The sequence below is a fragment of the Lissotriton helveticus genome, chromosome 11 (assembly GCF_964261635.1).
Source record: "Lissotriton helveticus chromosome 11, aLisHel1.1, whole genome shotgun sequence".
In the NCBI taxonomy this organism is placed as follows: domain Eukaryota; kingdom Metazoa; phylum Chordata; class Amphibia; order Caudata; family Salamandridae; genus Lissotriton; species Lissotriton helveticus.
Window position 1 is genome coordinate 971803715 of NC_136072.1, and position 16126 is coordinate 971819840.

Consider the following 16126-nt stretch of genomic DNA (forward strand, 5'->3'; position numbering starts at 1 on the left):
GAAGCGGAAAAATCTGGACAGACCATCAGCATTGGCGTGTTCAGCTCCAGGACGGTGTTCCACTGTGAAGTCTATCTTCTGTAGGGAGATGGACCACCTCAACAGCTTTGGGTTCACACCCCTCATCTGCATTAATCATCTGAGGGGTCTGTGGTCAGTCTGAACCAGGAAGTGAGCTCTCCTTAGCCCCCTCGGTCAAGGCAATCTGCCAGCACCCAGATGTCAAATCAAATCTACTGAGGTACCGGGCAACTTCCAACCGATCCACAAGCTCATCAGCTCTGGGGATGGGGTCTGCGTCCGTTTTAGTGATCGCACTGATCTCCCGGTAATCCACACAGAACCGAAGTTCTGGAGGGGTACCTGGCACAGCAGCTTTCGGTACGAGGACCACTGGGGTAGCCCTGGGGCTGCTGGAGGACTCAATCAACCCTAGCGCCAACATCTTGGAGACCTCCTCCTTGATGCTGGCCCTGACTTTATCAGCTACCCTGTAAAACTTCTTCTTGACAGGTAGGCTGTCCCCCATGTCCACATCATGGACACACCAGTGGGTGAATCTGGGGGTCAGGGAGAACAGCAAGGCGAACTGACCCAACACTCGGTGACAGTCCCTCTGGTGTTCCGGGGGCAGGGAAGGTGAGAGGTTCACTCCATCCACTGATCCATCCTTTTCCTTGGCTGACAGGAGTTCGGGAAGAGGTTCACTCTCCTCTTCTGCCTCGACATCTGTAGCCAAAATCATGGTCACTTCCGACCTTTCAAAGTGCGGTTTAAGGTGGTTTACATGGAGCACCCTTAGCAGATTCCTAGGAGACTGAAAGTCAACTAAGTAGGTAACTTCGCTCCTGCGATCCACCACCTCATAAGGTCCAGTCCACTTGTCTTGGAGCGTGCAAGGCTCAACTAGCACCATCACCCACACCTTCTGCCCTGATTGAAACTCGACCAGAGTGGCATTCTGGTCATACCATCGTTTCATATCTTCCTGGCTGTCTTCCAGGTTCGCCTAGGTGAGCTGCCTGAAATGACGAGTTTGGTTCCCTAAGGCCAGCATGTAGCTGTATACATCCTGGGGGGGTTTACTAGGAGCCTTCTCCCAACCCTCCTTTACCAAACTCAAAGATCCTCTGACCAGGTGCCCATACAGGAGTTCAAACGGACTGAACCCTAAGGACTTCTGTGGCACTTCCCTGTATGAAAACAACAGGCATGGCAAGAGGACGTTCCACTTATGCCTCATGGGTTCCTCCAGACCCATAATCATGCCCTTCAAGGTCCGGTTTAACCTATCAACCAGACCATTACCCTGCGGGTGGTACGTTGTGGTGAACTTGTAGGTTACACCGCACTCCTTCCACAGAGATTTCATATACTGTGGCATTAAATTAGTGCCCCAGTCGGACATCACCTCCCTGGGAGACCCCACCCAGGATAAAATCCCCATCAGGACACGACCCACCACCGGGGCCGTCACGGTCCGGAGGGGGATGGCCTCCAGATACCGTGTGGCATGGTCCACCAAGACCAGGATAAACCTGTTGCCCATGGCTGTCTTGGCATCCAGAGGCCCCACAATGTCAATGCCCACCCACTCAAAGGGTGTGCTGACCACAAGGAAAGGTTGGAGGGGAGTCTTCCGCTTCCTTCTACTCTTACCACTCGCCTGGCAAGTCTGACAGGTCCTGCAATGAGCAACACAACTCTTGTGCATCTGGGGCCAGTAAAAGTGGGAGACAAGCTGCTCAAAGGTCTTTTCCTGCCCCAAATGTCCCCCCAAGGGTACATCATGCGCCAACCCCAATAGGAAGGTTCTAAAGCGCTGGGGTACCACCAATGCACGGGCTGATCCAGGTTCAGGCACCCTTGGCTCACTATACAGGAGATCGTTTTCCCAATAAATCAAGTGTGATCCGGACAGAGATCACCTACTGCCTGGTTTACGGCCTGCTGCTGCAAACCCCTAAGAGAAGGGCACTCCTTCTGCTCCTCGCAGAATACCTCCCTGGAGGGCCCACCTTCCTGCTGCCAATCGGTCCGCCTTGGAAGGTTCCTCAGTTCAGCTACTTGCTCCCCGCTAAGTTCCAGGGCATCTCCCTCATAGAGTGCATCCTCCTGGACCGTGGGAACCGGAGGGCCGATTTCCAGCGCCCCTTGCCCTTTCTTTTAACGGCAGACACCGGGCCACTGTTTCAGGCCCCAGGTCCTCTTGAGTACCTTCACTGGCTACCATTGACCTAGTGGTCATACACGCCCACTCAGGTAGACTCAACATCTCCAAATGCGCCCGGCGCTCCACCTCCTTCCAAAGGGAACTCTTCAGGTCATTCCCAAGCAGACAGTCTACAGACATGAACGGACTTACGACAACCTTCAAAGAGCTTGAGACCCCTCCCCATTCTTAGGGGACCAGCGCTATCTTGCAAAGGCGCACTGAATTGTCTGCTGACATTACCGGGTGAAGCATGTCGGGAATTATTTGCTCGTCAGACACCCACTGACAGCTAACAGATGTCAAACTGGCTCTGGTGTCTCTCAGAGCCTCCACCCTTCGTCCACTGATGGTCACCCGCTGGCGGTATTTCTTAGTTTTGTCTGGCAGTGGGATTTCTTGGACCACCTCACCATCTCCTAAGGAGACCAGGGTCATGACCGCTTGCTCCTCCCCTTCCCAAGGACTTAGGTTCTCCCCCAAGACTACACTAACCAAACCTGGTGTTGGAGCACAAGGGGTTGTAGGGGACTTCTTGGGGCATTTAGGGGATATATGACATACTTCTTTACAGAAGTAACACATTGGGAGACCTCGGGGCTCCCTCTTGCCCCAGGAGACTCAGGCCCTCTTGGTCTTGGGAGATTGTGACCCCTCCTTGGGGGTTACCTAGGGGCCCCTTAGATGACTCCTTGTGGTTACCTTTATCCTCCCCCACCCTCGGCGGGGGACCCTGCCCACTCTTAGCAGCAGTACTCCCAATCCCCTTGTGGACCCGTGTACTAGTCCAGCGGTCCGCCTCCTCAGCAAGCTTACTGGGATCAGTCAGCTTACTATCCAAAAGATGCTGATGCAGCTCGGGAACACAGAGACTGGTTAAGTGTTCCCAACTAATTAAATCGCATAAGCCCTTAAGATCAGTGACTTTGCAGCCCAAAATTCAACCATCCAGTGCCCATGTGAACTCATTTACACATTCCACCCAAGTACGGGATTCTAGTTTCCTAGAGGTCCTCGACTTCTGCCAATATTGTTCAGTGGTGAGACCATACTGGAGGCACAAAGCCTCCCTCATGTTGGCATATGTCAGGGTTCCCGCCTTCTCTTAAGGGGATAGAACGTCCCTTCCTGAAGCCTCAAAGTGTTTCCATAGGCCCGCCCATCAATGCGTCTCAGACACCGCATTCATCCTTAGTGCAATCTCATATGCCGTGAACATCACATAAATGTCATCATCCCTCTGATAATCTCGCACTAAATCCTTGGGGATGTACACCTTCCCTCCTGGCACTGGTGGTGCGCTGCCACCATTTGAACGGGGCTCCAGTTGTCTATCCTCCATGTCCAGTTCCCTCATGCTTATCTCATGAACAAGAAGAATCTTCTTCTCCTCCAATGCAAGAGCTCCCTTGTTCTCCTCTGCGTGAGCCTTCAGTTTTAACACCTCCAACTCATGCATCCTGACCATTCGGTTTTCGTCCAACTCCTCTGGTGAAAACTCCTCCCGGAATGGCCACTGCCAGCCCCACTGGCTGGCCCCTCCACTAGCAAAAACTGCGGACCAAATCCATTCCCAGGGTCCTCCTCATCCACCCCACCATCACCCGTCCCCGGAGTCTGTTGGGCTTCCCACCAAGTCCTCAAGGCCACCTGTTGCTCCTCCTTCTTGGTGCTACGCCTCATGGGACATCCGCAGGCTCAGCAGAACCTCCTCAATTGTTCAACCTTATAAGACAACAAAGCCTCAATGTCAAACTCAGATTCTACAGCTATAGCCTCACTGGCTATCAGACTCAGCTCCTGAGACATGATGTGTGGATAACAGGGTCAATCCCAAGATAGAACCAATAAACAAATACAATATGTGGTTGTATTGTGGTCTACAGTCATGTGCGATGCGTATCAATTACTGTGAGTGGTTTTGCACATACACGTTTTAATAACGTTCGGATTGAATCTCGCCGCTCTGCCGCCAATTGTTAGAAGCCGGCGTTCCTTCGTGCACCGTTGCTGTCAAGTGCGCGACCCGGAGCCCCTACTCCCACGTTAGGCCAAGGAAGGACGGGTTCCCCAGCGGTATACAGCGCCAGGACGCCACGTAACGAGGTAACAGTGCGCTTTACAAGTATACATACATTACATACATTACATTACACTGTCTGAGCAGCCAGGCTTATCTCCAAGGCATGAGTGTGCAGTATGTGCAACCACACCCACAGCAATCCCAGTGATGTCACCAGAAATGGACTCCACACGAGTTTGTATAAAACGAGTATACATTATATAGAAAAATATATGAAATGACCACAATACAACTCTCACATATATACACTGGGTAATATTGTTTCTGGTGGGTTGGGCTGTTCTAATCCCCAACCACCGCTTCTAACCAACAGTTACGCTGACTTTTGACCGTTCTCAACAGGTTAGGTACGTCGTATCACTAGAATCACACACGTAGAAAAATACAAGAAATACGGCACTGCTTAACAATGGGCCCCTGTACCGTGCAATAGTGAAACAATCAATGCGTAGCATCACGATCATGTATTGTGTCAACACAAGATAATGCAACTCGCTTCGCTACCACCATGCCCTGTTCAAGGAAGAAATACAGCAATGCATCACGCTGCAATTACGTACAGTGCGATAGGAAGACAAGGCAATGCATATCACCACCAGCATGCCCTGTGCAAGGAAGGAATAAGGTAATGCGTCACAGTGCAATTCAGTACAGTGCAGTAAATAACCAATGCAGTGCGCTACACTAGGATTCTGTATCCTGCAAGAGAAATAAAACTTAGTGCATAGCGCACTAACCCCTGAGTTTGTTAAGCATCACTAGTGTCATACGTTGTCCAATAGTTCGATAGTTCGTGAGCAGCAAATATGCAAAGTGTTATACAACTGTTTTTAGAAGTTATGCGACCGACTGCCACCAACACGGATCAACATTGACACCCAAGTTCCACTCCGGGCCCTGGCCCCTGTACTGCCCAGTCCGAGACTGCACTGGCCGAGATCTAGGCCGAAGCAACAGGCGCACACAGCTGCCAGCAGCGAGAAGCCGAGAGAGTGTCGATCCGAGCCCGCACCCCGTCCCAGGCGATGATTCACTTTACCTGTGGGAGGGGGCGTAACCCCACTCTCCTCTCCTGAAGCAATGGATTGGCCTCACTCCAGAACCTTGTCACTATGGGCAAGGCGCGCTCGGGCCGTTAGTTCAGCTCCTGCAGGGCTGCCGGTCCGGGCCGCCAACGTTCAGCACAAACTACTTCCATGAAGCCTTCCACCCAGTGCTGGTGCCACCCCATGTTGCCTTTGAGGGCTACTTCACTCCCGGGTGCTCACCGCTCCCCGGTACTCCTCACCAGCACCTCCGGTGGCACCTTCGACATGCACCTCCGGCGCGTCCGAGACTCACTCCTCCTCCAGCCTCCGATGACCAGGCTCACCTCACTACACCTCGGCTGGCACCTTGACAATCATCCTGCGTGTCCGAGTCTCGCTCTGTCTCTGAGTGCACTCGATCTTCAGGCACTCTCCTATGGTGCCACAACTGCACCCCCACATGCACCCTGCGTGCTGAAGATCCACCTCGTTTCTTGGTGCACACGATGACCCAGGCGCTCTCCACTAATGCCCTGGTCAGACCACGACACGCACACTGAGCATCTGACTCTTACTTCTCCTCCTGGTGCACACGAGGTACCAGGCGCTCTCCACTAACGCTCTGGCTGCACCACCACACGCTAACCCGTGTGTCAGAGACTCACTCCTTCTTAGTGCCCACGATGTCCCGGCACTCTTCACTGGTGCCTGGGCTGAACTTTATGTTCCTTTATGGCTGAACTTTATGTTCCTTTATGCTCCTGTGTGTCCGATAAGGGAGCCAGCTCACCTTGGGCCCTTTGAGTATAGGATGCAGCACATAGCAAAGTCCTGCTCAGGAAGAAGGGGGGACACGACCCACTGCAGCGCCCCTTCAGTCTCTCCTCGGTCAAGAGCTACAAACTGCCCACAAGCCCCAGATCACGAAGCAAGGGTCAAGTATCTCCCGCTGCCTATTCAGCAACTCTTCCAGAGGCAGAGGTTTTCTTCCAGATCACGGACAGGTCAAAGCCGCCTGAGACTCGAGCAGTTCACGGCATCTTCGAAGCCCTCCCAGCATTTCTTTGAACAATACTGAGACCGTTCTCGACGACATCCTCAATATAACCAAAGTCTTGGGGTTGCAGTTCTTCTAGTTATACCCCTCATTGTCTTTGAAGTTTCCTTGTGCTCATGGGTCCCCGACCCTCCCTAAATCAGTCTTGCGTATCTCCCCCAGTGTCACTGTCCTCTCTTTGATACTTGGGACCTTGATCGTTAATCACTCAGAGAGAGAGGGGGCTATTGTTTTATGGCTCTGACCCAGGCCTCTTCACCTCGCAAAGCCTCTCCTTCTTCCCACTCTAGTTCAGGCCAGCCTGGCGCTGTATCCACCCCTCCCCTGGGGCACGACCTCCCTCAGCCTTTCTTACCTCTCCCAGATCCAGGCAGGCAATTCACATCCTGCTGAGACACACAAAAAGGTCCAAAGCACAAACTTGGCCATTTTCTAGAACTGTGGTTTAGGGACACACAGCGACAAAACCATCTACCCAAAAAGATGCGTTATGACGCAGTGAGTTCAGACATACCAAACTTCACTGTTTCATTTCCATTTCTTGGGAAACTAGGCTGACAATACTACACCCAGCCTCCCCATTCTGTCCTATGGGCAGGATGGCTTTTCTTCAGGGCAAATTGTAGCGTAGTTCCTATTTTCCCAATAGGCTCTGCGCATTGGAATAATATATCCTGCAGTTTATACGTAGGACTGAGGTCGACTAGGTCTCTACCGAATATATTAAACTTAATTGTGAGTGCCAGCTAGCTCAGAGGTCACTAGAAACTTTCTCGAATTCACAAGAAGGGATTAGTTTCTGACAACTGCATAAACATGACAACTTTGTTTCCCAAGAATAAGAAATCAATCTCTAGAGTCACGGAAGCAATAGATAGCTATTTTCCTCAGTTAATCGTGCATGCTTTCTTTCACCAGAGGTGCTGAGATGAGACATAGAGAGACGGACGTTTTCAATAAAAGTATTTATTGAACAGTCTTCTTTCTCAAGCATAAGAAATGTACTGCTACAATCGTAATACTGGTTATAAAGTACAAGGCATATAATACGAAAAGTATTATAAAGTACTGTAAAAGCATGGTATGGTTTCTAAGCCATATAAAATAACATGTAATACATACAATACATATAGTGATAAATAACGACTAAAAGTACTCAACTTGTGCTTCTAAAATACGTCTATCCCGGTGTACCTAACCTAAGTCTAGTACAGGGGAAGAAGTAAGTGAAGTGTAGCTTAAGTTCAGTATTCTTTGCCAAGAATCTATTCCGAGAATTCTCTAACGGTCTAATCAGCTCCGTACCTTGGTTTTAGAATGAAGGAGGTCTTGTATCTCTCTCTCAGGACTCGATTTCCCAGCAACCCGCAAGGGTAACCTGGAAACACTAGAGCTGGATTTCTTGGCAGAGAAAAGATAGCGTCTCTCAGTGCGTCAGCTGGGGGGTCGGCTTCTTTCAGCACTTGCTGCAGCAGGGCGCGTCGAGCAAATAGATAGTCGAACTGCTCCAAACCACCGTGTGTTTGTCTGGGCAAATGTAGGCATATTTATACCTTGAAGGTGCCGAGTTTGACGTATGATTGGACATAATAATGTCATCAAAGACTCAGTTCTTTGAAAACTCCATGATTTCCTAGATAAATTAGTATTGAGGCAAGGGGAAGTCCTTAGCTGCTGAAGGCAGGTTTTTCTAAGAAATCGTTGTTGATTCTCGGAACTTAGTGGAAGTAGCCATGTCGTATTTGGGCTGCATAGGCTCAGTCTAAATATGGTGATGATTTCTATGCCTATATAAGGATCGGGTAATTTATACCTATATATGGGCATGAATGAGGAAAATTACACTAGGGTCCTAGATTCCTACACAACACCCACTCCAAGATATTAAGTTCAATAAAACTAAATGTATATGCACTGAACATATCTAAGGCAAGTGTTTAAAATCCCACCCAAAATACAAATTGCATTTGAAAGGTTTGTTCACATGAAATAAGTGTAAACTGTATGAAAAAATAGGTCTCAACCGATATGAAGCATAGTATGAGAGCATACATTCTAACATTTATGAAAGATTAAATTACATTCATGAAATGTCTCTTTAAGGTACAGAAAAAAAGTCAAGACTATCCCATAGCATAATATTTAAACTGTTTCGTTTTTTAGGACAAGGCCAAATATTGTCATTAGGAAGTTTTCAAAAGAAATCTTGTTCTCTAAGAATAGTTCTACTTTAAGCAGATTACTCTGTGCCGACAAGTTCTATTTTGGAAAAAGCTCAAATTTGTTAGACAGTTTGTTTTGAAAAAACGAAGGCCGAATTTCAGAGTTCAGGGAACGCTGTGTGAATTTAGTCAAAGGTTATTCTCGGTGTCAGGAGAATACATCAGATCGTCCAGGCTGACAAAGAAACCGTCTACCATAGTAGGCAAAAGTGGAACAACTTCAGTTAGCAGGTCAAATGTGCATAGATGAGGATCATCGCCGTCAGCGTTATATGCATTAGCAATGTCCGCAGTAGGTGGTACCTGTGTGCCTGTAGTGTCACGTATCTCACCCTCAGTTAGACTTGCCGGTGAGACCTCAATGAATGCCATCATCAGAATGGGCAGCCGTTGGGGGCAACACGATGGATGAATCATTACCGGACCTAGCAAAGCGTCAACATCCGATGGCAGGACTGATGGGAGTGTAAGACAAACGTCCAACATGCATTCTTCTCCGCAAAGCAGGCATTGTAGAACAGGTAAGATGCAATCTTGCCAGATTGGTCTGAACGAAAGGAACCAAGTTGTGTTCAGATCCCTTAAATGAGCCAAGCCAAGAATCTGTGTAATTCTCTCACGATACCTCATGGCAAGGAGGGCTTCTTCCATGGTAGTCTGGGTATCGCTGGTCACTGGACTTGCCATATCGGAGCAGAAGGAATAAAAACAGAATTCCTGCTACGAGTCCCAAGATGAGAGGCAGGCCGCCGAACACAGAGTGCACAAAATTAGGAAACATGCCGAGGACTGCTTCAAATGGTGCTAACAGTCCCGAAAAAAGCATCTTAAATACATGTGCGATGCCACTGGTATCAGACATATTTAATATTTGATTTAACATTTCTGCGAAATGTACTGGGCAGTTTGTTGATAATAATGCATGTATCTGCAGAAGTCCTTGCAACTTGCAGATCATACGTTTCTCTTGACAAGGTCAGTGGCAAATCTATACTACTATTATAAAGGAAGAACTTTGAACCTTTGAGGCGGGTAAACTCGGGAACCACAGCGCCAATCCACACACCCGATACATTGTTGTAATCGTCAGGGTGTGCAGATGGACATAGGCTATATAAACGTAATAAATATACGTTATTTAAAAAATTTACCGGAAAAAAAAGTAGTCCCTTGGAAGAAGCGCTGGCCGCGACGTGCGTGCCCGACGTGAGGAGCGCGGGGAGGAGCGGCGTCCAGGAGCGCGAGGAGGACCGGCGGACATGGCGCGGGGAGGAGCGGTGAGGAGCGGCGGACAGGCGGTGAAGAGCGGCGGACAGGCGGGGAGGAGCAGTGAGCGGAGGATGAGGTAGGTTATTTATTTATTTATTTAGGAGCGGTGAGCGGCGGAAAAATGAAGCAAAAATGAAAATCGTGAGCAAGAGGAAGCATTACAAAAGTGAGCCAAACGGTGCATTACTGGAGGAAAAAGTTACCTGTGCAGGTTACAAAAGCGTACATCGTGAGCAAGAGGAAGCAAACGGAGCATTACAAAAGTGAGCCAAACGGTGGATTACAGGAGGAAAAAGTTACGTGTGCAGGTTACAAAAGCGTAGAAAGTAAACATCAAGGTATAGGAGGAAAAAGTGACGTGTGCAGGTAGCAAGAGGAAGCAAACGGAGCATTAAAAAAGTGAGCCAAACAGTGCATTACAGGAGGAAAAAGTTATGTGTGCAGATTACAAAAGCGTACAAAGTAAACATAGAGGTATAATACTGCAATATATGGAGGAAGGCTCCGGGGGACCCACGGACAAGGTCGGGGCGGGGCGGGGACCCTGAAGCCTAATTGCTCGCGGACAACGTCGGGACGGGCTGCTACAACAGCGTACAAAGTAAACATAGAGGTATAATACTGCATTATATGGAGGAAGGCTCCGGGGGACCCACGGACAACGTCGGGGCGGGCGGGGACCCTAAAGCCTAATTGCTCCTGGACAACGTCGGGACGGGCTGCTAGTTTTTTTGTAAAAGAATGACTTTCATTCTGCTTAAAGTATCAATTCGTATAGAAGAGATATTCAGTGAAGGCCATAACGCCGTCTCCCTGTCTGTCTTACTTTTTGGATACAATACTTGCATACAACAAGTGACCCTGGGTGACAGACTAACTAGATACGCTCTTCCTGGCAACATGCCACAACAGCTGTGGTCATTGAGCATAACGTACCTGCCATTGGATAGCTGCCTGAAAATTGGTTCTATCACTGTGGAGGGTGAACCGTGCAGGTGGCAAGAGAAGTTATTTGCAGAACCTTCGCAGGCACCGTGTAAATTAATACCTTGGCACAAAAGTGTACCACTTAGTGAGTTCTTACAATTTTTTCCACTAAGGAATACCTCCTTTCCCCCATTCCAACATTTGTGTGTGTAGGGTAAATTCCATGTCGACTTAATGTATTCTTTACCCAACCTTTCATACAGGCCCCTGGTATATGCTGTAGACAATACTGAAATTGGAAAATTGTTACTGGTATCGTGATGGTGCCATGTATTATCCATTCAATGACAGACTTCTCAGACACTGTTAATGGTAATCTCTCCAGTTTCTCAATGTTCAGCACCGTATAGTCTGCCCCTCTTTGTGCCAAAGAGATTTTTTTATCTGTAGGGTTAAACAGAGTAAATAATGACGTGGTATTGATTAGATGCCATGGCACGTAGCCTGAATGGAGATTTGGTAACGTCCAGCCTAGCAGCATTATAGAACGTAATTGAGACTGGCCATGTTGTAACATTAGCAAGTCTTGCTCTATTATGTCAATTGCAGATGATACGATGCTGTCCAAAGAATAAATCCTGGTGGACAGAGTCGCTAACTCATTGTCCACTACAGAGAGGCTTTTCTCTAAATTAATACAATCAATTTCTCGTATTCTTTCTGCAGTTTTCATTTGCGTTATTTTCCATGCTTCATTGTAAACAGCGTATATACCGGCGTGTATGAAACGTTTTTGACGTGGTTTGCGAGGCCCCATTAAGAAATCTCGCACATCATTGCCTTCTTTAAGTAAAGATAAGTGTTGTTTGATTTCTGGAAGTGTAGATTTATGTAGCCACTCAAGGCATAGCTTTCCTACACTGTAAGTAGTTACTATCCTTGGATGTTGTCTCTGGGAATATCTTGGATCTGGCCTGTTCACTGTGAACCCCTGTGTTTTGTTCAGGAATCTATCTTGACAGTTATTCTTGTCTGTGGGCCAGATTAACCATTTTTTCTAATCAGGATTAGTTCTGTTTTGTTTAAAAATATAGGGTACGTCTACCTCCTTTTCTGTAGTGTCATTACTGTCAGATGTGGGCTTAGGTATAGACGGTTTGTTTAAATCTTTTATCTTAGCCAGGCCAAGACAAGACGTTAGTTGAACAGTGTCATTTAAAAACATTATTTTTTCTGGGATGATGCATGCTCTGAATAAGGCTTCTAAACCTTGCACCTGCCAATCTTTTGTGCCCCAGACAGTTTTTGTCTCAATGTTGTCTTTCCAAACGTCAAACTCTAATGTAGACAGCTGAGCATAAAAGTTTGCAGAATAAATTTGTTTAGTATTGGTCAACATTGTTTTAATTCCTGTCTATATATTTAAAATAAAACGTTTCTGGATTTATAACATTAAACCCTGAGAAGTACGGAAATTTTTCATAAAATGTTTTTGAGCTACCCCTTGGTGGTGTTGGACAATGTTCCCATTGATTATAAGTAAAAACATTTCTAGGGTTTGCAGATTTATGCAAATAATGGTGACCATATTGATTAAAACAATACATTTGTTCATAATCTGATGAACCTTCTAGGTATTCATGTTCTGTAAATTTAGCTGACATTTCTAAATCTGTCATCATGTTGGTAACAGTTTCAAAGTACCAATCATCAGAAAATGTGCTGGGTGCGACAAAGTCACTTATAGGAACCTCAAACTGGTGTGGAATCTTCAGCAGTTCCACCGGGCCATGAATGTCATAATCAGTTCTGTCCCATGCTATACCACCAGGTATAGGAACGGCTGTGATGTTTACTGATGACAGGTCTCTTCTTTCACGATGAGATGATTTGTGAGCTTTCAGGACCAAGTTGATTTTCTTACTTGCTGTGTCCATTGTACTATATTTTCCATCTATCATCCTTCCCAAACTTAACACCAGTATGAGCCAGAGCAGGAGGAAAAGTACACCTAACACAATCTAAAATTCAACCAATGGTGAAACCAGATATGTTTTTTCAAGTTGATGAAAGAGTTCTATTACTTTTTCTTTGAAAGTTTTATTTGCTGGCGTATTTTCAGGTTCAATGGGATCCTCAGAAAATGTATCAAAGTTGATAAAATAGCCAGAGGCAGTTCAGTCAATTGTTGGAATTGCATCCGGTTTACTTTAAATCGCTGGAGCTGTTTCTTCTTTTGCCATGTTGGTATAGTCAGATGCTATATCATTGTAGGCAGGTGTTTCTTGACGTACTGTTATTTGGGTATCCAAAGGCACAAATTCCATGGATTTGTTGCATAGTCCTTCCTTTCTTACTGCATGTTTATCGAAGGTGATAATTCTTTCAGTTTGAACCTCTTGGATTGTAGCAAGATTTGGTTGTCTGCTACTTCTTGGGAGTCCACTGGGCCTACTACTTATTATCGGCCACATGATGTGGTTTGACCAGGTCGATGGACACAACTCTGTTCTCCCTTTTACCAGCAAGGGGCGGTAGTAATACTGATCTTGTTCCGTAGATAGCTAAGACATGTACTGCTTTTCTGTAAGAAGGCCCAAATTCCTTCTTCACTGCGGTTGTTTCCCCGACAGGGGGCTAGATGTAGGTAATTCTAATTTACCAATTCATAAATACCGAATTTTACCGATTCGGTATTTATGAATCGGTAAATTAGAAGTAGGCAGATGTAGGTAAATTTCATTTTACATTTACCGAATCTGTAAAATTCGGTATTTACCGATTCGGTAAATACCGAATAGGTATTGCCCATTGATTCCTATGGGCCTTGAAGCCCATAGGAATCAATGGGCAATACCGATTCGGTATTTACCGAATCGGTAAATACCAAATCCTGCAAGGATGCAGGAGGTGTCACTTTGACACCCTCTAGCACCCCAAGTACAGGCTTGTGTGACATGTGGCACACATGCATGTCTGTGTGTCACATGGCACAGGTGTGCATGCACAGATGTGCATGCACACCTGAATTCGGTATTTTACCACACAATAGGATTGTGTGGTAAAATACCGACTCTTAAGGGCCTGTGGCACACTTTGAAGTGCTATCCACATCTAGAATGACATAATCGGTATATTTACCGATTCGGTAATTTACCGAATCTGTAATTTTACCGAATCTGTAAATATACAGATTCTGTAATTTTAAGCCCCCTACATTGCAAAACCCAAATACCGGTCCGTAACGGCCGAATTCGGCCATTAGAATACCACAATGCAACGCCCAAGCTAGCCATGGCTTCTTTGTAAGCTCGAGAGCTAAACGCAGGACCCTGGTCAGAATGTAGCGTGCCGATTGCGTATGTGCCGATAAAGACTCGCAGATCCTTTATTACAGTTCTGGCGTCAGTCAAGCGCTGGGGCCATATCCAAATAAATCTCGTCCTAGTAGTTGTGGGACCGCATCTGTCCATGGTGACATCTGCGTGTAGATAGTCTAATGCTGTCTAACAATGGTGTCTGAACTGGGCTGGCTATACTGTAGTTAGGTATCTGGTGGTTTTTGAAGCTATGATCTGTGTAACAGGTGTCACAGTTAATTCCGAATTTGTAAACTTCGGCGCTCATTCCCTGCCACCAGTACATCTCTTCTAATTCTATTATAGATTCTAAGATCCCTCAATGTCTCAGACCCTCTCCCATATGTGCTTCTTGAACCAAAGCACTTCTCCTGTTCCTGTTTGGAATTACTCTGTTCCCCACTCCAGGGATTCAAGCAAAAGGAATGGAGTTTGCATCAATCATGTATGTATACTTGAGTGGATAGTTTAGAGGTAACGCTGCATAGCTGCCTTGCATTGAGGCTTTTACTGCTAGTAACGTTTCACTGTCTATTACTTTTTTAGAGTGAGCGATTGTAGCTACGGAAGCCGTTTGCACAGCTGCCTTTGCAGCTTCATCAGCCAATGAATTCCCTGCAACGTGAACGCCATCACGCTGATGACTCAGTGTATGTATCACGTGAGTCTTTTGTAGTTCTTTTTGCAAAAGAACTACTTGTTCCCAAAGCATTTTATGCTTAATTGTGCCACCTTTTGCATTTTTGAAACCGTTTCGAACCCAGTTCTGCAAGTGCTCGTTGTAAGATTTAACGCAGAAGTACGAGTCGCACACTATGAGTGTGGGGAATTCGTGATCAGTATTTTCAAGCGCCATCTTGAATGCCTGTAGTTCAGCTCCTTGAGCTGTACAGTCTCCGAGTGACTGAGTTTCAGAGACCATAGGTCTAAATTTACCTTTGTGCCAGCGACCTTTAACAATCGCGCATGCAGCACTATAGGTTTGTTTACCCCCAATTGCGGGCTGTGCTGATCCGTCTGTATAGATTATACATCCGTAATGTTCTAGAGGCAGAATTTCGGTCGGCAGAGGACATTCGTGTTCGTATTGTAGGAATTCTTGTGTCTTCGAGTAGGGGTCAAAACGTATACAACGTCTGTTGCAGCAAGAGAATTAACCCATTGTATCCATCTCGATGTAAAGCCTTAGCATTGGGAATTCTTGCTTTCGTCACTGCCTCTAAGCCAGGTACAGGTGTAACAATCATTATGCGTTTACCCTGCGCGAGAGCTCTCTCTTTTGCTACTGCAGTTTGAAATGCTGTCAGAATTTTATTTCCGCTTGTGTCTACAAGTGTGATTTGTATGCTATTGGTACCTTTTCACTTTCATTAAAGGTTAGGTATGTGAATCCGCATCTCCCTGGGATGATTCGGATCACAAGATTGCGCGCATTATCGTGTGTTTCTTACTGTGTTTTTGCTAACATGTCTGTTTGCACTGAACGCAAAATTTCTGTATGGTTTTGAGTCCAATTTGTTGGTTTGAAATCAGGTTTGATTAGTTCGTAGAGAGTTTTAACCCTTTCTGCGTAAATTAGAACATAAGTTCTTCCGAAATTCAGGAAACCTAGAATTGATTGTAAGTTTTTCAGCGTTTTCGGAGGTTGGAGCAGCGCACATTTCTCTAGGAAGTTTGCTGCCAGGCTCTGGCCTTCACTTGATAACTCGTATCCTAAGAATAGGACGTTGAGGTGGGCAATTTGTGAATTCTTAAAATTGAATTTATACCCTTCAGAAGCGAACCCAAGTATTATGGTGTTCACTCTTTTTCAGTGCACGTCCAAATCATCCAATGTCATCGACATAAGATAATGCCTCATCATCGTACATTTGTAGTAACTCTGTTTCTCTGGCTGAAAATAACCCTGGACTATTCTTGAATCCCTGGGGGAGATGGCAAAATTGTCGCTGTGTCCCCATGATTGAGA